The sequence below is a fragment of the Pinus tabuliformis genome, chromosome 3_1 (assembly GCF_031772625.1).
Source record: "Pinus tabuliformis cultivar Carrire ecotype Pingquan chromosome 3_1, CPIR1, whole genome shotgun sequence".
Taxonomy (NCBI): Eukaryota; Viridiplantae; Streptophyta; class Pinopsida; order Pinales; family Pinaceae; genus Pinus; species Pinus tabuliformis.
The window spans coordinates 641,876,517-641,899,199 of NC_142301.1; positions in this window are offsets into that span (position 1 = coordinate 641,876,517).

Below are 22,683 nucleotides of genomic sequence, written 5' to 3' on the forward strand. Positions count from 1 at the left end.
TAACTTCTAGAGAAATTTCTGAGTGATAACAGGAAGTAGAGCTATCGCAGACCGAGATAGCTAGTCTAGCAGACAGCTGGATGCTCAGGCTGAGATATTTTTTTAATTAACTTCCAAGCTCTCCCTCTCCTTATAAAATGGAGGAAGAAACACTTAATACAGGTTCCAGAATTATGCACGCACAATGGTCCAAATTCTTTTGTTCCATTTTGGTTCTAAATGCTTGTTCATCAGGGACTTGAGAGATGCACATGCTGAATGTAATGGAATGGTTATTGGGACCCTTCAAGTATTAATGAAACTATTCTAGTGATTCCAAGCATATCAATGTGAAATATGTTTCTCCTCTATAAATATCATTTCATATATGTTTTCTCTCTCTAAAATAGGGTGATGAAGCCATAGGTTTCAACCTTGTTCATGATCGTATATTTGTTACCAAGTAGTAATAGTACCTGTGTTAGATACAAATTTATTTTAGTACCTGTAATGTGCACTTATCTTCTTGAGATTTTGGATACAAATGTCCCCATGAGTGTATGGCCTGAAAACCTGACTAGTGCTCCACTCCTGCCACTCTTTCATCTCTTCCCTCTTCCATATTTCTGTTGGAACATTGTTTCTTAGGATTTTGTTGGCAGCCCTATGCATCGATTTCCCTCCTTCCTTTCCTCCTCTTCACTTTACAACAACTTCAATATTAATCTTCCTGTTGTTGTGTGTCGGCCACTAGAACTAGGCATTTCTCTTTGAGGATTGGCCCGATTTACCCCCTAAATATTTGGACCCATGTATTGGCTTGAGTTTACCTTCCTAAACATAGATTGAACCAAGCCCCCCTTTTATTATCTTTTTTAAACTTTGTGACAAATGCACTGCAACCAAAAGACCCCATTGATAATCTCAAATGCACTCCTCTATCTAAGATGTCCTAGGCACTGGTCTACAATCAACCCAGAGGCTGTCTCTAGGAAGCTTTCTATGTCTCCCGAAGCACTTGTGCTACAGGTTCCATTTAAAGCAACAACAATGAAATTAAATTGGCATCATATCAATCTATTCTCCTTTCTACAAATATTGTTATTGGGTATGACATGATGAGGATAGAGGAAAGCCAAACATGTTATTTTAATTACCGGATATATTTTAATTCCAACAAAAAAAGTCATTAAAGGTAGATGTGAAAAAAATATATAAATTCTTTAAAAGGATGAATGACATATTACTTAAATGTGTTACTTAAATTGCTAGGGATAATATAAAGTTTATAGTTGTCCATATGAAAACAAATCCAACGTGTCTTAATTTGTATAAGAATAATTGGTTTGGTGATTGTGGAGTCTCAAAATTGTCTTCCATATTCATCCATATTTCCATCATTTCATAACCATTTAGCCCTCATTTCATAATTATCTAGCCTAAAACCCTACATCAAGTAATCATCTTCATGATCATATGGGTTAGAATAATCATTTTCCAAAGTTATTTATTTTATGTATTTTTAAGTGAATTTATGATTAAAAACTAGGAAATTAACATGGTTTCATTTATATATATGTGTGTTATGAGTTTTGTGACATGTGTAGGCTTATTTGGAGGTTCTAGAAGGATCTTACTTGGCCTCCCAAGCACAAATTCGAATTTCAACTCAAGAGGTGGACCATATTCCAAGGAGAAAGATCATGGAGATCTTGATGTGTCATGGGATTTGTATCTAGTATTTAGGGATAAGTTGAGACAAGTATGGATCTAGTAGATATTTAAGGGATTTACATTTATTGAGAAGATATCCCTAATTCATGTATAAATAAGAGGAGAATCCTTCAAAGGAAGCCAACAATTGTCAGTTATTTATTAGCATCAGATTTATGATTGTTCATTCAACATGAATAATATCATTTTCTTGCAATTATGAGTTATGAATGTTGCTTGATTCTTAAGGAGTGATAGTTGTTCATGTGTGCTCATTGAGGAATGGACAGATCCCCATCAACCACAATTTGCATACATTTGTAACATAGTTTAATTTTTGTTATTTCCTTTCATGCAGGTGTGATTTACTTTTTGCAAGTGTGTTTTGTTATGTGAAGATTGGTTTCCTTTCAGTAGCTAGTTTTTATGTGAGAAGGACAACCAAGACCTCCTAAGTTAGGAGCCTCTTCTCCATGAGCTAGATTGAACTGAAACAAGATTTACTTTCTTATATGCTTTCCTAGATTAAATTTATGTGAAGATTGATTTCCTTTTAGTAGCTTTTTTTATGTGAGAAGGACAACCAAGATCTCATAAGTTAGGAGACTCTTTGTAGAAATTTTGAATAATTTAACACATATTCAATGGAGATTACCCTGATCATGTACTATTGCATAAAACATACACAATACATAAGCTCCTCTATGTTGATCATCAATATAGCAGCATCAATAACAATAAAACATCAAGAGCATTCACACATTAACACAGTATGTATCCCGGGGAAAGCATCTCGCTAAAAACCCCAACTATCTGTATATTAATGATTGAGTCATGTAACATTACATAGCATAATACTTCTCACAAGTATCTCCACCTCTGTTACACACAATACAACTCAGATCTGATCTCCAAATCTCTTCCACTGCTTGCCTGCGTCCACTGCTCAATACCTGCTCAAGAACTGATGAGAATGGCTTACCAAACTCGTTTTTCACCTGCAAAATAGTCACTCACACTTTTTTGGACGTGAGAACAAGCTATAATGTGGGAAAATACGTGGGAAAACTCATTGGCATACTCAATCCCTTGATTGTGCAAGATCTGGTGCACAACTATAGTCACAACTGATAGCAATCTGATTCTCTACCACCTGTCCCTGTTGAACTGAACATGCACTGACATGCAACTGAGTTAACTGATGTATTCATTAGTTATATTATGAGTTAATAACTCGTGAATTAATTAATAACTAATTCACCCAACTCATCTCTAGTCTATTTGCTAGTTAGACTAAATACAACCAGTTTAACAAAGCTAAACTGAACACAACTCCATCAACTCCACAATCAACTCCACCAAACTCAACTGATTGAGTTCTAACTGAAGTCATGCATGCAACAACTCAACTGACTCATAAGAAAAGCGTATTTCCTTCTGACAGCTGCATGTGCCACCTCTGTAGCTCAAACTGAAGTGCTCCAAGAGAATAAGATTAAGTTTATAGTCCAAATATTATTGTGAGATAATAATATTTGACTTTTCTATTTTTGACTTTGATCACTCACACTGTGATCACTCACACTGTGATCACTCACACTTTCATCAAAAATAGAAGTCCATCTATTTTTTCCCAACTTGATCAATCATCCATAAACAGCAACCTGCAATCCATAGACATGATCCATATGTCTAAAAATAGACATAGTCTAAAAATAGACTTGCGCCAAAAATAGCCTGCGGGCCCACTTAGTGAAGGCGACTATTTTCACTAAGCTCCATCATCTTGTTGCAATCTCAACACTCTTATCCATGAACTAAGAACTGAACTGAAAATAATATTTACTTGCTTTCATTTATATGCTTTCTTTGCTGCTTTCTTATATTTTGGCAATGTTATTATAGAAAGATTGTAGAAGGACAAAACAAGACTCTTGAACAAGAGACTCTTCTCTATCTTCTAAAGTAAACTAATTCCATTGGTCAAACATTTTTATTCTTTCATAAAATAGATATGAATCTTTTATTTTCAAAATAGTTTAGATTTGTAATATGCATTTCCATTATTTGCATCTAAACAACTACTTCCTACACTAGTTTAATCTAAGGTTCCATATACTTTGGTTTTCTTCTAAGTTTACCAACCTGGATTGATAAATAAATGAATGATCTAATCCACCTCAATAAATTAGACCAAAAGTGATTTTTATAAGTTTATCCATTGTTTGAATGGTTGAACTCAAACTTTCTAACTTTTGTAGAAGGAATTTGAACTTGCACAACTAAATTATGCAATTACAAAATCATGGGTAGGTTTAGGTCAAAAGTTAGTGCAAGTAATGGCAACAATGCAATGAAATTCTCCTCTTAAAGAGTTTCCCAAATATTGAGAAAGTTAAATTGGTGGTATTTTTTTAAGGGTACCTTTTCCAATCAAGTGTTATAAGGCCACCACCACCACTCTTGGCCATTTATTGACCTTTTCTATATTATAAGAGGATTTCTATCTATATTCTAATATTGGTGAAATAGTGAAGGTAACTACACTAGGAGCCAAATAGAGGGAAATCGTATACTTTTCATTTGAATATGAATATTTATGGATGACGATAAGTTAAAGTCCATATTCTATCATGAAAGAAGAAATTGACAATTTCACAACAAGAAATGAGGTGATTCAAAATGATGGAGTCATTTATATACAAATGTGTGCTCATATATCTCTCTCTCTCTCTCTCTCTCTCTATATATATATATATATATATATATATATATATAGATATATATTTATTATTGTCAAGTGCCCTGGCTATTTCAATATCATTGAATCATTGCCAATACTAGTATTTTAAAAATATTTACACAATATAATTATATTTATAAATAGAAACTAACATAATAGGTAAAATCACAACATAAAAATATATCTCCCTTCTTAACCAACTTCATGATAGAGATGAAAAAAATATTAGCTTTAGAATTAAATTACACACACACAATGTAAAAATATATTTCCCTTCTTAACCCGCTTCATGATAGAGATGATCACATATTAGCTTTAGAAGTAAATCACACACACACACACACACAGAGAGAGAGAGAGAGAGAGAGAGAGAGAGAGAGAGAGAGAGAGAGAGAGAGAGAGAGAGAGCATACTAAAAGCTAAGCATACACCTAAGTATAATGGATATAAGGATGTCTTAAAAGGAAAATGGAAATCTAAGTATAATGGAGATAAGGATGTCTTAGAAGGACAATGGAAATGGTTGAGGAAAGATGTGGTGGATAGTAGTTGGATAATAAATATGGAAGGGTGATCTAAAAACAAGAGATAAACCATAAATGGTTGTATTAAGCATAATGATTCAGCATGAACAAGTTTTAGGGAAAATCCATCCCAAAAGAAATTATTTTGGCATAAATATGCATGCATTAAAAAATACCATTCATAAGGTGTACATAAGACTTGAAAATTGAAGGTAACTCTGTACCCAAATTGGAAGCATGTGTAGTTTCTAAAGGATGTATTCGAATATCTCCATGATGAGTAATAATATTTGATTGATTGATAATAAAATGATTCATTAGTATTTAAGGGTAACCTATTTTTAATACAACTCTAAAATAATATAATAAGAACAAGGATACATATTCTATGATTTTAACCCTTTTATGTCTCTCATTATCATAATCCAATCAAGAAATCTTTCCTAAAATTTCAATTTTAGATTGATGAAATTGTTGTTGTTAATGCGAAAATGGATTCAACACCTTTGAACACCCATATTGAAACCAAATTGTTTAAAGTTAACACCTTAAATATGTAGTTCCATGAATCCAAAATGATTCTTACTAGATTTTAGGCCAAATATGTTGGGCCCATTCTTGTGATTTTGAAGAACCAAGAAAAGGTGAATCTGTAACATGTTTAAACTACAATGTTTTATGATAAGTCATTGATGTGTGTAGCTAATGATGAGTCATTAATTTAACTAACACTAAGTTTTTTTAGCTATTAGTTTTAATATTGTGCAATTATGATTATGATGCCTTTTAACATCCTTTAGACCAACTTGATTTATAGAACTCAAACAAAGAGATTTTATAAATAAAAATAGGATATTAAAACCCTTAAGTTACTTATTTATAATTTTTTTGATGTGAATTTATAACTGCATTAAGCTCTTGTTGAGGATATTTCTCATTAAGGAAGGGCTCAATCCTAAGGGATTATTTTAAAGAATTTCAAAGAGTTGGCTCCTTGGATTTTGAAGAGGTGGAAATCCTATATATCAATCATGGAGTTTTTATGGATTATTATTAAGTAGTGGGGAGTCCTAAAGAGTCAAACCCTCAAATATTTTGATGAATAATTTTCATTTTATAAGAAAAATTATTTTCAACAGTATTCACCTACCTAAGAATGGACTAAGAAATCAATAATAAAAAATAATAAAAAATAAAGATAGTAACATTTAAACAAGATCAGGTGAGCAAACCACCATAATATGATAAGAAAGACAAACTTAAGGAAGACTAGGATGATAGTCATGTTTCTCAATCAACATATCATTTCCATCTATGTAAATGGCCCAAGTGGGAAATGCAGTTACTTGATGATCCATATCCATGCTATTTGCATCCATCCTAGAAACTTTAGGTTGGTGTATTTTTGGAGATATACTCCTTTTTGGGGCAAAGGGAATAATATGTTCCTTCTCTACATTAGGGATAAATGGGTCTCTATCCTTGTCATCACCACCACTGTTGATTGTGTTCTTATGTCTTCCATGAAGGGAAGTAGATGAGTTGGACTTTCCTAAGGAATAAATAGTATACCCAATAATTTGTGCATTTGAACCACCACTAACACTTTTTCTTGATCCTTTTATTGATCCCAAGGGTTGAAATTACCCCAATCACAAAAAAATTCACTCCCTTTCTTCAAAGGTGCTTTTTATTTCTTCTTGTATTTGAGCTAGATTAAGTAAGTAGATCATCATGAGCTATAGAAAATACCTTTAGTTTATTTGCTCCTTTGAACTCCATATAGCTATATTTATAATAACCTCCTCCTTCAATCAGTAGGGAAAATATTTGCTACACTCAGCTATGATCATGTGAGCACTTAAAATCCATTTAGGGCCATAATATTGTATAACCTCAATTTCCTTTAACTCAACTACTTGAAGACCTCATGCAATATTGAATATATGAAATGCTTGCTTCTTATGGAAATTCAAATGAACTTAATGGGCATCATGTTTCTTTAATAAAACATGACAAACCACTTGTGATATTATTGGGTAAATTCTATGGAGAAGGAACTATTGCAGATAAAACTTAGCAATATGTAAGGTTTCCTATCAAAGTTGAATAGACAATAAATGTGAACTAGTATTCTCCTTTCACCATAAGGAGAGTTCAAGCTTCAAATATTACATAATACATTCTCTACCAACAACCATTTGCTTAAACTTTGTATTCAATACTCTAAATTGTGGTGTCATGAATACTTTGGTCACTCAAGCCTTTAGAACATTAGATAATGAGCATATAAAGCATGGATTGTGTTAGTATCCTATAAATATATTAGTCAAAAAAGAAGTTTTGTTTTTCAAATTATATTGGAAAGTGTACATAGGTCTTTATATGATCCTATAGATATGAAGCTATTAGTCTTAGTATAGAATAAAAATTTCATTATTGAATGCAATTATGTCAAAGAATGTGAAGGATCATGTTAATATCATAAGAGGCCGAGTTAATTGAGTCTAGGGTCATATTTCACCAAAAAATCATGAGTAAGGTTATGGTGTCATGTCTTGTCATCATTAGCACATATTTTTAGGGTCACTTGGGTCAGTTATAATGTCAAATCATAACTTGTCATGACATCATATTGGTACAAATTAGGAGGATAACGCTGCACTTCTGACAACTGCTACATTTTATGATTGAGGTTCAAAGATTGCCATCATCATTCTTGAAATTTCAATTTAGCCATATTGGGAGTTCAAATGCTTTGTTAACTTCCAAAAGTCACCATAGATCTATTCATTTTTCCATTGGGAGGTCATTGAGCATCACTTAAGGTTTGCTGCGTAAAGGAGGTAGGGGATGCGCTTCTCTCGTAGAAAAATGTTGCTCTCACAGAGAAGTGCTGTGTTTTTTCTAATTCAGTGGTCAAATGTTTTATCTAGGTTCCAATTCTTCATTTTCTTGAAGCCCTTTATTTTGCATGCTTTTGAAATTACTCCCATGAGTTGAGGAAATGCATTGAAACCCTTCAAACTTCTATTTTGTTAACTCATTCCATTTCCTAGGGAATATGTTGTGCTTTACCTCTGCGCTGCATTTTCATGTTCTTACCTCCACTAAACACCCACAATTTGTTTGCTACCTTGTTTTTTAAGCTTGATATATAATTCAAGTGATTTGAAACTTCATACCCGGTTGTTGCCTTCCTCAAAGGTCAAGAAGCATTTTCTATGTTTTTAATTCTACTACTGTGACTAAGAAAACATTAGCTGTTGTTTTGGGTTTGGGAGATGAGTTGTGTTGTTTGAGTTTGCCATGCAAATTTTTCATTTTTAATTTTCATAAAACCTTAATATAATATCTATTTCATCATACACTAAGTTGCATTCAAGGAACCTTGGAATTCATCTTTGCTGTGAAAATCATGACAACCCCAGATAGGAAAAATCACAAAGGAGGTGATATTGTGAGATTTGAACCTCAATATATCAATTTAATAAAATAAAACCCATAAATCAGAGTTTCCTTTGAAAAATTTGGTTGCATTAGATTTTGTGAGAGAGGATATTCAAGAGGTCGAAGCTCCATCAACTAGAGTCACTAGGTTCTTAGCTAGAAAATTGCAGATATGGGAAGAGAAGTTAGTACAAGAAGAGAAGAAAACAAAGATAGATGAGGGGAAACATACTTTTAAAAGGTTGAGGATGTAGTTGAAGGAAGCCAACAATGAAATTCCTGAACTCAAGGAGAAGGATGAAAGGGCTAGGAAACAAATGTATGCTCTTTTGAACATGTATGAACCAACAATGGAAAATGCCAAGCATATGTTGAAAAGGTCTCTCCCATTAAATTGGAAGATGACAAAGATATGTAGGAAGAACCTTACCATGAGGAGGGAGTTGATGGATGCCAAGAAATAGTTGAAGGAGATTAGGAGAAGGAAAAATGTAAGCTGGATTTGTTGGTTGAAGCAACCAAAGTTTGAGTGTTGGAACAGGTAAATCAAAACAATTTTGGGCCTTTTTGTTTTTTGCTCAAGAAGGATGACTGAATGAGGTAGTATAAAGGGGTCATGTACTATTTGAAGCTTCATGAGAGAAAAATCAACTAGACTCTGTTACACTAAAAAATGTCACCTTGACTACTTACAGTTAGTATGGCTCAAATCAACAGTCATGCTACCCTCTTAGGCAAGTCTCATGCCTCTGTTATCCATCTCAAACTCAAAGAAGAGAGAAAGTCTTGTAAAAACTATGTTTATCTCTGGGGTCGCAGGTTCTCTCTAGCCTTACCTGCGGGGACGCTGACCATGTTCACAAAATCTGCGTCCATGGACGCTCTGTATGTTAAGGGACAGGTGCGTCCCTCTGTAAAAGGCAAAATGCGCGAGTTTTATCTTGAAAAAGTTACTTGTGGTTACTTCTAGAACATTCTAGAGGTCGGTTTGATGAAATGGATGCGCCTCCAGTTGGTTCATGTATCTCTATTAAGGGGGAACTTATCCCATCAATAAGGGAGCTATCCCACCCATAGAGGGGGATGATCCCATTGATAGTGGACCTGAATAACCTCTTTACAGCACTATAAATAAAGGCATTGAGCCAGAAGGAGAAGAGGTTGGAGCTATACATTTTCTTTGGGTAAATGCTGCAGGATTTAGGTCTTCCATTAGAGCCTTTGTGAGGAGAGATTGTCTTCACTTGATTCTACTTGGGAGAGGGTGAGCTTTGTCAAAGTAGAGGAAAACCCTTGATGGACCCTGGGAGGAACTTGCACAACACCAAGGCCAGGTTGTAAGAGTTTCTTTGTTTCGTTATTAATACAAACTGGTTTATTTTTCTCAATAGCTTGTGTTAATGAGTTATTTCATGTGTTCCTTGGTCTGCATGTTGAATATATGTTTTATTATATGAAATGCAAGTGCTTGGTAATTGTTTGATTGTTTGTGGTTGCAGGAATTGACTTGAAGGAGGAGCTCATCCGGATCGTCAAGAACGGACTTCAACAACAGCGTTTTGGAATAAGGTAAGCCTAAACACTTGTAGTTTTCATGTTGTAAAAGGTGTATTTAGAGAAAGATCACTCCATTTTGTCTTGTTTGTCATTAGAATGTCTTAGACTTCTAGGAAGGTCAGTCGTGTCCGCACCCTTGACAGATTCCGTGTGACAAATTGGCGACTCCGCTGGGGATAGATTCCATTGATGAGAAAAGTCTTTTCCTTTATGTGAACTTTGCTTTGAGAAAATTGGTTTATTTTTCTGGTTTTGGCTCTGTGATTCTGTCTCTGGGTGGGTTAGCTTAGGATTAGTTTTATTTTGGTTTTTCTTGAGTTTTTCAGACGGACGCACCCTCTGAGTGCTGCACAGTGCGTCCCTGGACGCACTTTTGCTGTGTGCACAGAGCGGGCCCGCGCCTGTTCTAACGGGTTGCCTGCGTCTTCCTGTAAAAATTTAGGAAAACTCCATTTTTGCTTTAATTGCTTTTAGATTTTGTTTTTTCTTAGTTTTTTCTGCCCAGATTCATTAGTCCCTTGTCCAGAATCTTCACCTAAGCTTGTTCCTGCTCTTAGCTTTCATCAATTGGGTGTTTTGAGTCTCTTTCTTGAGAAATTCTTGATTTGATTTCCTTTGATCATTACTTGGAGGTTTGTCTCAGTCTTTTCACAATTTTGCATCTTTTTGCTTTTGTTTTTGCAAAAAAATTTCCCCCTCATTCGCCGGGGGGGGCTAAATTGTGTATGAGTGTTAATCGCCTTTGAGTGTTTTTATGTTTTGATCTTTGGAACTCTCACCCAATTTTCTCGACTTGCACTTGATTGGTTCTTAGATTACATTAGAATCATCTTGTGTTTGAGAATTCTCTTGCATAGATCACATTTGCATAATTAGAGTTCTCAGTTTCAGAATATGAATGAAAAATGTGCATAGATTACATTTACATACTTTTCATATGAATTGTGCATAGATTACAATTGCATAGTTTACATTCTGAAAAATCAATTGTAGATTTAGATCAGCTTTCTTTGATTTGAATTTACACAAAAATAAAATAAAAAAATGGTTTGGAATTGATTTGCATTAGTTTTTCTTGATGAAATTAGTGCATTAGAGAATTTGTTAAATTTTCTCTTAATGATCAATTTTTTGCATTGTTGGAAGTGAATGGAAACTCTCTCCTTACTCTAGTTAGGATTCATCGAATTGAAAGGATTGCATTATCATATTCGATTGCATTCAGCTGAGTCGGGTCATAACACCATTGGTTTCATCTCCATTTACCCATTTGAGTAATAACAGCCTTAATAACACAGCGCTTAATTAAAATTCATCTAGTAATTTTTACATTTCTAGGGCTCTGAAACACCAACATAGCTTAGGCTAGGGTCTTGGAGTAGGTGAGTACTTAACTCTCCAAGACTACAAAACCAAACAGATAGTCTATCTTGAGTAGAACAAATCCAATTGTTTCAGTTACATTCTGGGAAAGCTCCTCTTAAAGGAGAAGCACGAGCTCGTGTCCGAACCAGTGAGGGGATCATTCCCCCCTCGTTGGGAACGACGCCAGACAGTACGTATTACAAACGGTAAACCTCGGATTAACCATTGTCGAGGAGCCAGGGGTCACTTATCGGTAAACCTTGGATTGTTGTCAAGGAGCTGGTAAGGGGATTGAGCTTGATACTCTGCCCTTGCGTGCTGTCGGAGTTTAGACTGTTCCCCCAGGTGTATTTGTTACTGTTGGTGACCTTAGTGACCATAATCTTTAGGGTTCTACCGAGGTGACGGTGGAGGGAAGGTCCCACTGTACCTGGAGCAGACGTCGGTTATACTCACTTGGATTTTCCGGGGGGTTCACTTCACTTCGAGACGGTTAAAGTGGAGGAACTTGTGCCGGTCTATTCATTAAGCAGGTTGCCGGGGTAACTGTTCCACCCACCATTTCTGTACTGAATTCTGCGAGGTTGGGCTTCATCACCAACTAGTGTTTTCGGTCCGGAGAGCTTACTGTTTGTGTGTGGTTTGACTCCTAGATTTGATAGCGCGTGTTAATTTGTTTGTTTTTACTTTTAGAGACCATAGGTGTGAATTGTGAATTTTAGTTGTTAAGTGTGAATTGTGAATTGTTAATTTTAGTTTTAAATTGTTAATAAAATTCACTGAAGTTGAATATAATGGCAAATGTTCCGGAATTTATCAACCTAGGAACCCCTCCTAATGAGAATCCTAGTACTTTTCCTTACTTTGGAAATGTTGGTCCTCCTTATATGGCTACTTTGTCATTACCTGGATTTACAATAGGTTTACCGATATGGTTATTTTCAACTTCGTTGGCCCAAAATACTCCAATTGTTCCATCTCAACAGAGTTCACCATCTCAACATCACCAACCTTCTGTTGACCCTTTACCTTCTTCGCCTAATTTTTCTTCCTCCATTTCTTCCTCTTCGCCTGGTAAAAGCCTTGATGTTAGTAACCAGGAGGCTAAGAAGAAGAAGAAAGGGAAGAAGAAGAAGAAGAAGAAGAAGAAAGATAAGAAAGAAGTCAACCAACCAACCATGGTTGTAAGTGTTAGTTGTGTTGAGGAAAATTCCGACATGCATCGTAAACCCAAATACCCTTGCAGGCTTTGTAAGGGTGACCACTTCCTTGTCAATTGTCCTGGTATTCCAAAGGTCTTGGAAGTATGGTCAGAAAAATCTCATCAACTTTCCATTGATCCATCAACCAGTGATAGTCAGGTTCCTGGGAAAAAGGGTAAAGTTAGGTTTCCTTGTAAGTTATGCAAAGGGAGTCATCAAACTCACATTTGCCCTCACATGGATGAAGCCTCAACATTGTTGGAAAAACTTACTGTTCCACAGCAAGAATTTCCAACTGGTTACCGTAAACTTTCTCCCAACCTACCGTCAACTGATGGAGTGATTGATCTAAATTCAAGTACAGTCGATCACACTCTCCCATTGGAGAGTGAAACTCATGTCACTCAGGTTGATGATCCATTAGTTGATCAAGTGGTCAATTCAATTTCGCATTCGGTCGATCACACTCTCCTTTTCGAGAGTAAATTTCATACTGCTGATGTTCTTCTTGTTACATCGGATTCTTCTATGCCGGGGGGCATTTCACCTGTTTCTACAGAATCCCCTCCAAGTACTGAGGTCTTTTCCTTTGATTGGAATAGACTGACAGAACCTCATCTTCCTTCCTCCATCCCTTTCCAAATCATTGTCAAGGCTGGTGGTAGGGACATACATCGTACTCAGGTAGATGAAGGTGCTTCTGTTAGTATTTTATCCTCAGCTGTTTGGAAAGCTTTGGGTTCCCCTCAGCTTGCGCCTATTACGCAGAATCTGAAAGCTTTTAACAGAACAATTAGTGAACCTTTAGGGATCCTTCCTAAGTTTTCTATTACCTTGGAAGGTAAAACTGTTTGTGTTGATCTTATGGTAGTTCGAGGTCCCTTGGATTTCAATTTACTCCTTGGGCGAGACTATGTTTATGCAATGAAAGCTGTCGTATCGACACTCTTTCGCGTGATGTCTTTCCCTCACAATGGCAGTATTGTGACTGTAGACCAGCTTTCGTTCCCTAGTCTTGTTTCAACTACCAATACTATGACACCCCTAAATGTTCCTGATTCTAAAGTGGTATCTACCCTGCCACGGGTTAATTATGTGGCAACCGGTCCCATGTTTTCAGTTACCGATGTAAGTGAGCCTCTCACTGTTGATTTAGATCCGGTAATTGACATGGAGAACTCTATGGGATTACTTGAACACGATGTTCTTATCCCTTTTGAGTCCCTTGACATGTGTTCCTTCCCAATAAGTATTCTTCCTTCGGATGAAGACCTCTTGTAAGCCATGATCAAGGTGTGTCCATTGACATGATCAGTGTGCACGAGGATAGTTTGTTCCTGTATCAACCTCGTTAAAAAATGAAATAGGCTGCAACGAGGATAGTTTGTTCCTCTCTCAACCTCGTTAAAAAATGAAACTGGATAGAACGAGGATAGTTTTTTTCCTGTGTCAACCTCGTTAAAAAATGAAACAAGGAGAACGAGGATAGTTTGTTCCTCTCTCAACCTCGTTAAAAAATGAAACTGGATAGAACGAGGATAGTTTTTTTCCTGTGTCGACCTCGTTAAAAAATGAAACAAGGAGAACGAGGATAGTTTTTTCCTGTATCAACCTCGTTAAAAAATGAAATAGGCTAGCATGAGGACAGTTCTTTTACTGAGTCAACCTCATTAAAAAATGAATCAGCTAGATTTTAGGATATGTAGGTAGATTGTAGAGAGTAGTTATGAGCATAGTTCCTTATCTTGTGTCAAGCTCATTTAAAAAATGAAACAAGGGTTTTGAGGACAGTTCCTGTTACTGAGTCAACCTCGTTAAAAAATGAATCAGGTATGAGGATAGTTCCTGTTACTGAATCAACCTCATTAAAAAATGAATCAGGTATGAGGACAGTTCCTGTTACTGAATCAACCTCATTAAAAAATGAATCAGGTATGAGGACAGTTCCTGTTACTGAGTCAACCTCGTTAAAAAAGTGAATCAGGTATGAGGATAGTTCTTTTCTTGTGTCAACCTCCTTAAAAATGAAACAACTCCCTTTTCAAGTTAAATATTGAAAGTAAACCTTCATTTCATCCAGCCGATTGAATGCAATGAAGCCTGGGGGGCATGTACCTCATTTCGCATCATTATGCTGGGGGCATGCGAACTTTTTGAGCATAGTTCCTTGTCTTGTGTCAAGCTCGTTAAAAAATGAATCAAGGTTTTTAGAGTTAAGTTTTTGTTAGGTAGATTGTAGAGAGTAGTTATGAGCATAGTTCCTTGTCTTGTGTCAAGCTCACTAAAAAATGAAACAACTCCCACAATTCTTTCCAAGATCTTGAAAGTAAAGCTTCATTCCATCCACCTCATTGAATGCAATGAAGCTTGGGGGGCATGTACCTTGGTTTGCATCTTTATGCTGGGGGCATGTGAACTTATAACAAGCATAGTTTTTCGTTTCAAGCTTGCATAAACATGAAACTGAATCCGAGCATAGTTCTTTTCCTGTGTCAAGCTCGTTAAAAAATGAAACAAATCCTCCTCTAATTGAGTCGAGAGTTTGACTAGACCTCATAGATGTTAGGTTGTACGTTTAGGTTAGTTATTTCAGTTTTTGCATAATTTTCTTACAGTTTTAGGTCGAGTCTTTCAAATGATCTCGTAACTCAACCTTCATTTCATCCAACTGGTTGAATGAAATGAAGCTGAGGGGGCATGCGCTCTAGCAGTTATGCTTAGGGGGCATCAAGCACAGTTTTATCTCTGTTTCAAGCTTGTGTAAAAATGAAACTACTCTGAAGCATAGTTTTTCTTTGTTTCAAGCTTTTGTAAAAATGAAACCTATCTCGAGTCAATTTCAGTTATTTTCAAGACACGTTAAACTCATGAAAATACCGAGATTATTTTGCTATCTTTCATTCTCGTAAAACAAATGAAAATGCTGAGATCTTTCCGTCTTTTCCTACTCGTAAATTAAATTGAAAGTCGGCCACATGAGTACATTTTTATCATTTTTTCAAACTCATTAAAACTTATGAAAAAGTGAAACCTCAGAGTCATCTTTTAAGCCCTTTTCTGACTCCTAAAACATGAAAAGATCGCCGAGCGTTTCTTTTACACTCGTTAAAATGAAATTAAAAGACGGTCCCCTTTTAGCTCTTTTCTGACCGTAAAATCAGGAAAAGATTGCCGGGTTTTTGTCGTTTCAAACTCGATAAGGAAATAAAACGACGTGTCCTTGATCGCTTTTTACTTTTCAGGTCAAGGACACTATTATGAAAGTACTCCTTGGTCGCAAGATCAAGCGATTCCCCCAGGTATTGTTTTATACTTTTTCGGGCTTGAGGGACACAAATATACAAAAAAAGTTCAACGTGGAGTCTTCTTTAGTTTTTTCAGACTCTCTAAAATTGAAAAACGCCGAGTTTCTCCTATACTGGGCTCGTTAAACTTTTACAGTAGAGGACCTGTTCAATTACAAACAGGAACGAACCACTCCTTCCTAGAGTTTGAATTTAAACTAGGTTGGACTCGTCCGAAGGATGAGCTTATAATCAAGCATATGTTATCCTCCTCAAGCTTGTTAAAAATAAAGAGGTACTTGCCAGAAATGGTGGGGGAAAAGAGAGAAGAATGAGCCTATTTGTTACCTTTTATCTCAAAAGAAACTTTATTACCACTCTTGAACACGACACTTTTCATTCACCTGGGTTGGGAAATCTTTTACCTCACAGTTGACCAAACCACTTTGAAAGTCTTTAACCGGGTTTCGGGGATTAACTTTGAGTTATTCGTCACCAAGCCATCTGTTGTGTCGTTATGTTTTCAAGAGGTCTGCAAGCAAAACTTTCATCTGCAAAATACTTGTCATCCATTTGACCATCCCTGAGTCAGTCCTTACAGCAACATTTCTTCAACTTGAACAATGATTTCGTGTTGCGGGCTTGCCTGCAACGGGTCGCTTTCTATCGACATTGACACATTATCTAGAAAGATGACTTAGGAATCGACAGTACCTTGAAGTCTGCATGCATCAATGGCAGGTTTCTCGCCTTTGACGTCAGTTTACATCATTGACTTTCGATCAAAGGATTCCGTGAAGTGTTCGACATCAAAACATCTATTCACATTTCATGGGTTGTGCTTGGTACTTTGAGAACCATTGACATTACTGGTGGTTTCTCTCACGCTTGTTAACAGTTTACATCATTGACTGGTAATCAAGTGGTTTCTATCATGTTCGACATCGAATCATTTAATCACATGGCTAGAATCGTACCAATTCGGGAAGTAGAAGTGAAGACCCTGGATCTAGTTTCTACCATCCAGGCTACGAGGAGTTTTGTATTCATTATCTATGTAGACTAATCATAAACAGATGGCTGCGTCCATACTGTGTCTACAAAAGTCTATTAAAATGATGTACTGCAAGATCATTCCTGTATCAGAATAGTTAGTCCATTAGTTAAAGTTTTGAATCTGAGTATGGGAATGCCTACCTCAGTGATGATATAATCTTATCCATGTATTTTGTGTTGAAAATTGCAGGTTCCAACCAGGCCATCCACAAGACAATCCTTGAAATGATAAAGCGCTTCACCCTTCCTAGAATTACAAAACCCTATTCTATTCCAGGCTTCGCACTTTAGGGGGCAATCTGTTACACTAAAAAATGTCACCTTGACTACTTACAGTTAGTATGGCTCAAATCAACAGTCATGCTACCCTCTTAGGCAAGTCTCATGCCTCTGTTATCCATCTCAAACTCAAAGAAGAGAGAAAGTCTTGTAAAAACTATGTTTATCTCTGGGGTCGCAGGTTCTCTCTAGCCTTACCTGCGGGGACGCTGACCATGTTCACAAAATCTGCGTCCATGGACGCTCTGTATGTTAAGGGACAGGTGCGTCCCTCTGTAAAAGGCAAAATGCGCGAGTTTTATCTTGAAAAAGTTACTTGTGGTTACTTCTAGAACATTCTAGAGGTCGGTTTGATGAAATGGATGCGCCTCCAGTTGGTTCATGTATCTCTATTAAGGGGGAACTTATCCCATCAATAAGGGAGCTATCCCACCCATAGAGGGGGATGATCCCATTGATAGTGGACCTGAATAACCTCTTTACAGCACTATAAATAAAGGCATTGAGCCAGAAGGAGAAGAGGTTGGAGCTATACATTTTCTTTGGGTAAATGCTGCAGGATTTAGGTCTTCCATTAGAGCCTTTGTGAGGAGAGATTGTCTTCACTTGATTCTACTTGGGAGAGGGTGAGCTTTGTCAAAGTAGAGGAAAACCCTTGATGGACCCTGGGAGGAACTTGCACAACACCAAGGCCAGGTTGTAAGAGTTTCTTTGTTTCGTTATTAATACAAACTGGTTTATTTTTCTCAATAGCTTGTGTTAATGAGTTATTTCATGTGTTCCTTGGTCTGCATGTTGAATATATGTTTTATTATATGAAATGCAAGTGCTTGGTAATTGTTTGATTGTTTGTGGTTGCAGGAATTGACTTGAAGGAGGAGCTCATCCGGATCGTCAAGAACGGACTTCAACAACAGCGTTTTGGAATAAGGTAAGCCTAAACACTTGTAGTTTTCATGTTGTAAAAGGTGTATTTAGAGAAAGATCACTCCATTTTGTCTTGTTTGTCATTAGAATGTCTTAGACTTCTAGGAAGGTCAGTCGTGTCCACACCCTTGACAGATTCCGTGTGACAGACTCAATAAAAAATGAAGCTTTTTTAAAAGAGCAACTCAAACAACAATTTTTTATTTTGACCAAGCATTAGGGTTAGGGTTTTGACGAAAATCATGAATTTTGTCATATTTTTGGTCAATGGAAATTTGAAAATGGGTATAAGGAATGTTAACATCATTATCATGCTATACATATTTCTCAAATAACCCAGTGTTGGTCAAAACCCATGGAGGACAGGTTTCACTATGCTTTCACAAGCATTGCACTTTTGCTGTAGGTGGAATTTTGAAAGTTGGGAGATTTGCATGATGAAAGAAGGTTTCTATAGGGGAAGTTGATGATGTCAAGACAATTTAACAAGTGTACCATTCATAAAGAAACTTAGTGAGTGATTGGATCTACATCAACCATTGATTCACTATGCTTCTATGTTGTGTTTTGTTGAACTAGGAGGTTGCGCAATGCCGACGCTGTGCTTCCACACATTCAACCTTTTGACCGAGAATTTTATGTCTAAAAGATATGTAATTTGTTTTTATGATCTTGGTTAATATTATGAGGCATATAAGGACCTTGGAGCTCGATTTAGGCTTTGAAATTAATGTAAATTTGTTTTAGAAAGCCTTGGTCAAACAATTCCTAGTTTTCTAAAAAGCAGTTCTATTTTCATTACATTAGGTAGAAACAAAAATCCTATTAGGGAATTTGGTTCGTAGATGTGGGAAATGAATTTATTTGATCTATTTATGTTGTAATTGTGATGAATAAAGGGGTTGGTCAGGTTTTAGAAGAAGAGACATTGTGTACTGCATTTTTCTGATATATTTTTCAGTGAATGAAAAGACAAAGGTATGATTTTATAGGGATTCTTGTGTTAGTTTCTATGGAGATGTGCTTATTTATTTTGTAAGTTATCTTATATTATGAATCATTATTTAAATGTGTGTATTCCTATTTATCTAAATGAATATTTTTCTCAAATTTCACTTTAAAGTGCTATGATTTAGTTTTCTAAAAAAATTATGTTTTTCTTTGAATGGCATTTAGAATTCATCCCATTGTTTGATGCTCTATATGTCATTTCCACCTATATTCTACTCACCCTCCTACAATAAATTTGATTGAAAAAACCTAAAAATAATGCATACCTTGCCCCTATAGAAGATCCCTCTTTCTCTTCATCCTATCACTAGAAAAAAATCAACTTATATGACCGTATTGTCGAATGGATCTATCTTCTCTCCTTCCAACAAATCCTTAAAATCTATATCCCTCTTAGAACCATACCTAGCATAAGATCTAAGTGACTGAAGATTAGACAGAGAGACCCCTTTATGAAGTTGGAAGGGATATATTCCAACTTCCAAGTGGTTTATGGTTACCTTTGGGTTCCTCTCCTCAACCTGAAGGAATTACATAGTGCTAACATAGTGGTGCTATTGCTGGGAAATACAAAGCTCGAAGACTTCCCTGGGAAAATATGTTAATTAGAGACAAATCTAGTTATTGAGGGTGAAATTGAACTAAAGACTGATAGGATGAATATTTTCCCAACTATTAGTGATTTAGAATCAACTGTAATCAATTCCTCTAGGAAATCTGGCTCCAAGAAAAGTACACACTAGGCATCATCCAGACTCTAATCCACTTGAGGTTTTGAAGAGTCTGGAGACATTGTTTACAAAAGGGAAGCCTACAAAAAAAAAAGATACCAATGTCATAAAAAGATCCTTGTCCCTACCTGAAAAAGTCAAATCAGTGGACCACACGCAGTTTGATTTGAAGTTTGAACAAAGCTTATTTAGATCTAAATCAGGAAATAGTTTGATAGAAATAGTTTATGATCAATCATAGTTGTAGCCCTCTGTTCCTTTTGAGAAATAAGGTGTATTAGAAAAAAAAAAAAAAAAATTGGACACAATTACATAAGTTAGAACATCTTGTTAATTAGAGGCAGGAAGCTGCTATTAAGTCCTCCAAATTACAACATTCTGTCCCAACTGTTTATGCCCCATTGAACATCTCATTGAGTTATTATCTTGTTGTGTCTTTTGTTGTTACTCCTTCATCCTCATCAGTTTCTAAAACAACAATCATGTTATCTTCCTCATCTTAATTTCAGACCTCAATAGTCAGTACAAGTGATAATGTCATGGGTGCCCATTATGCTCCATTGAATCTACAAGGCCCAATACATGATTTGCCACAAAACAATGATTAGAGATTGCCTCATTTTTATGGTACAAGGGTTATTAAATCACACCATCACCTTGATAAGTGGAATGATTTTTTAGACTTGGAAGAGGTAGACCATGAGGATGCTAAGTTGAGGCTTTTTGCTTAGGGTTTTTTGGGAGAGATTACGAAATGGGTTAGAAGTTTTCTAGCTACTAGTATTTCCAATTTCCAACAACTTGAACAATGTTTCCTTGCCATATGGGAAGTCAAGAAGAATCCTCTACATATTTTGGATGAGTATGACAGTTTGAAAAAAGCTCCAGGAGAATCGATGCAGGATTTTTCAAAAATATTTAATAAAGTATATAATTCAATACCACCTAAAATAAAACCCTATCCTGGATTGACCTTGCTTCATTACCAATATTGTTTTGATGTCAATATTTCCTATCAACTTAGAGAAAATAACCTAACCACTCTAGAGAATATGTAGAAAAGTGTTGTTGCAATGGAAGTGAATTTGATGAACAAAAATGCCAAAACGAAAGCTGTGAAAATATGAGCTAAAGAGGAGGCTTCATCTTCAATAGACAAAAAGTTGGATGTCACGATGAAAATAGTGGAAAGTTAGTGGAGAGATTGAACTTGGAGAATAAAGTTGTTGGTAGAGATCAACAGGTCCCTCCTCCAATAAGAAACCCAAATTTACGAAGGCCTCAAGTGCAAATAAATCAAAGAGAACAACAAAATCAGGGAGATCAATAAAAAATCAAACCTCCCTTCCAAGAGAATTTTGTAGAAGAGGAAGTGACAACAGAAGAGTAGGATTAGATTCATTATTTTGGTGAAGAAGAGGACATTGTAGTTTTGACGAAAGAAGAACAAGACTTGTTTTATCAGCCACAAGAAGATATTATGCACATGGATCCAGAGGAATACAAGAAGGGGTATCAAAATGAAATCATGGAGGTGCAAAGGTAGTATAATTTGAGAAACATAAAAGTTCTAGCAAATCCTTGAAAGAAAGGCCAAGTTGATGCACGTACTTCCAGTGAAAAGAAAGTTTATCCTCCAAAAGAAATTCCTGAAAAGAGAGACAAATCCATCAAAGAGGTAGAGAAAGGTCAATCATATTTCAGTTTAGAAAATGAGATATCTAAAATCATAATTTCTATTTCATTTAATGAACTAATAAAGAATGATACATACAAAGGCCAAATTGTCAAAGCACTAAAAATAGGAGATGTTTCAGATATTGTTAATTTGAATGATGATCATATTGAACTTGTATTTGGTCCAAAAGTTGATGGAGATTCTCAAGATGTAGACATCCCACGTTTTTATGTCAGTTTGAATGTGCATAATCTGATTCTACACAATGCACTGTTAGAATCAGATGCATCACATAATTTAATTCCAAAGGTGATTATGGATAGGCTTGGATTGGACATCACAAAGCCATATAAAGATCTCTTTTCTTTTGATTCAAGTAAGGTAAAATGTTTGGGTTTGATCAAGGATTTAGTGGTCTCTCTCACTCAGATCCTAACAAATAGCTTAGTGATGGACATAGTTGTTGCTGGAATTCCCCCAAAATTTGGCATGCTTTTATCAAGGCCTTGGTTTGCAAAATTCAAGGTTACTCTCCAAATGGACATGTCTTATGTTACAATTTCTATTTTTGGACATCCAAGGAGATTTTATAGATAAACTTTGATGAAGTACATGGAAAGTGGCAAGGAAATATTTTAGAACCATCCTGTTTATTCAGTGCATTCTGATATGGACTCTTTCATATTATATAATTATTTATGCTTTGAAGAATATAATCAAAACATTGACAACATATCAAAAGAAAATGAAGGTAAATTGCAGGGAACAAAATCAGAACATAATGAATATGAAGAGGGCCTTTGGAACATGTATTTTTGTGGAGCATTCAGTAAAGAGGGGGTTGGAGTTGGTGTGTGGATAATGAGCCTAAAGGTGGACACGTCAAGGTTACGTTCCTACAAATTAGCCTTTAGCTGCACAAACAATGTGGCTGAGTATGAAGCACTGATTTTGGGATTGCACACTTTGAAAGATTTGTTGGGTGTGGAGCATGATTATCTTCTTTATTCAAAGGTATCATCGCATTGGACCCCATTTCGTAATGTGACGGCAACACCACCATTTTATGTGTGCCATTAGGGGGATCCGAGGGGGACGATGATTCTCCCGAGCTCCCCCTGGCAAGGGATTAGGGGCAGTGCCCATGAATCTAAAAATAGATGTCAAATTGCCTTATAAAATGT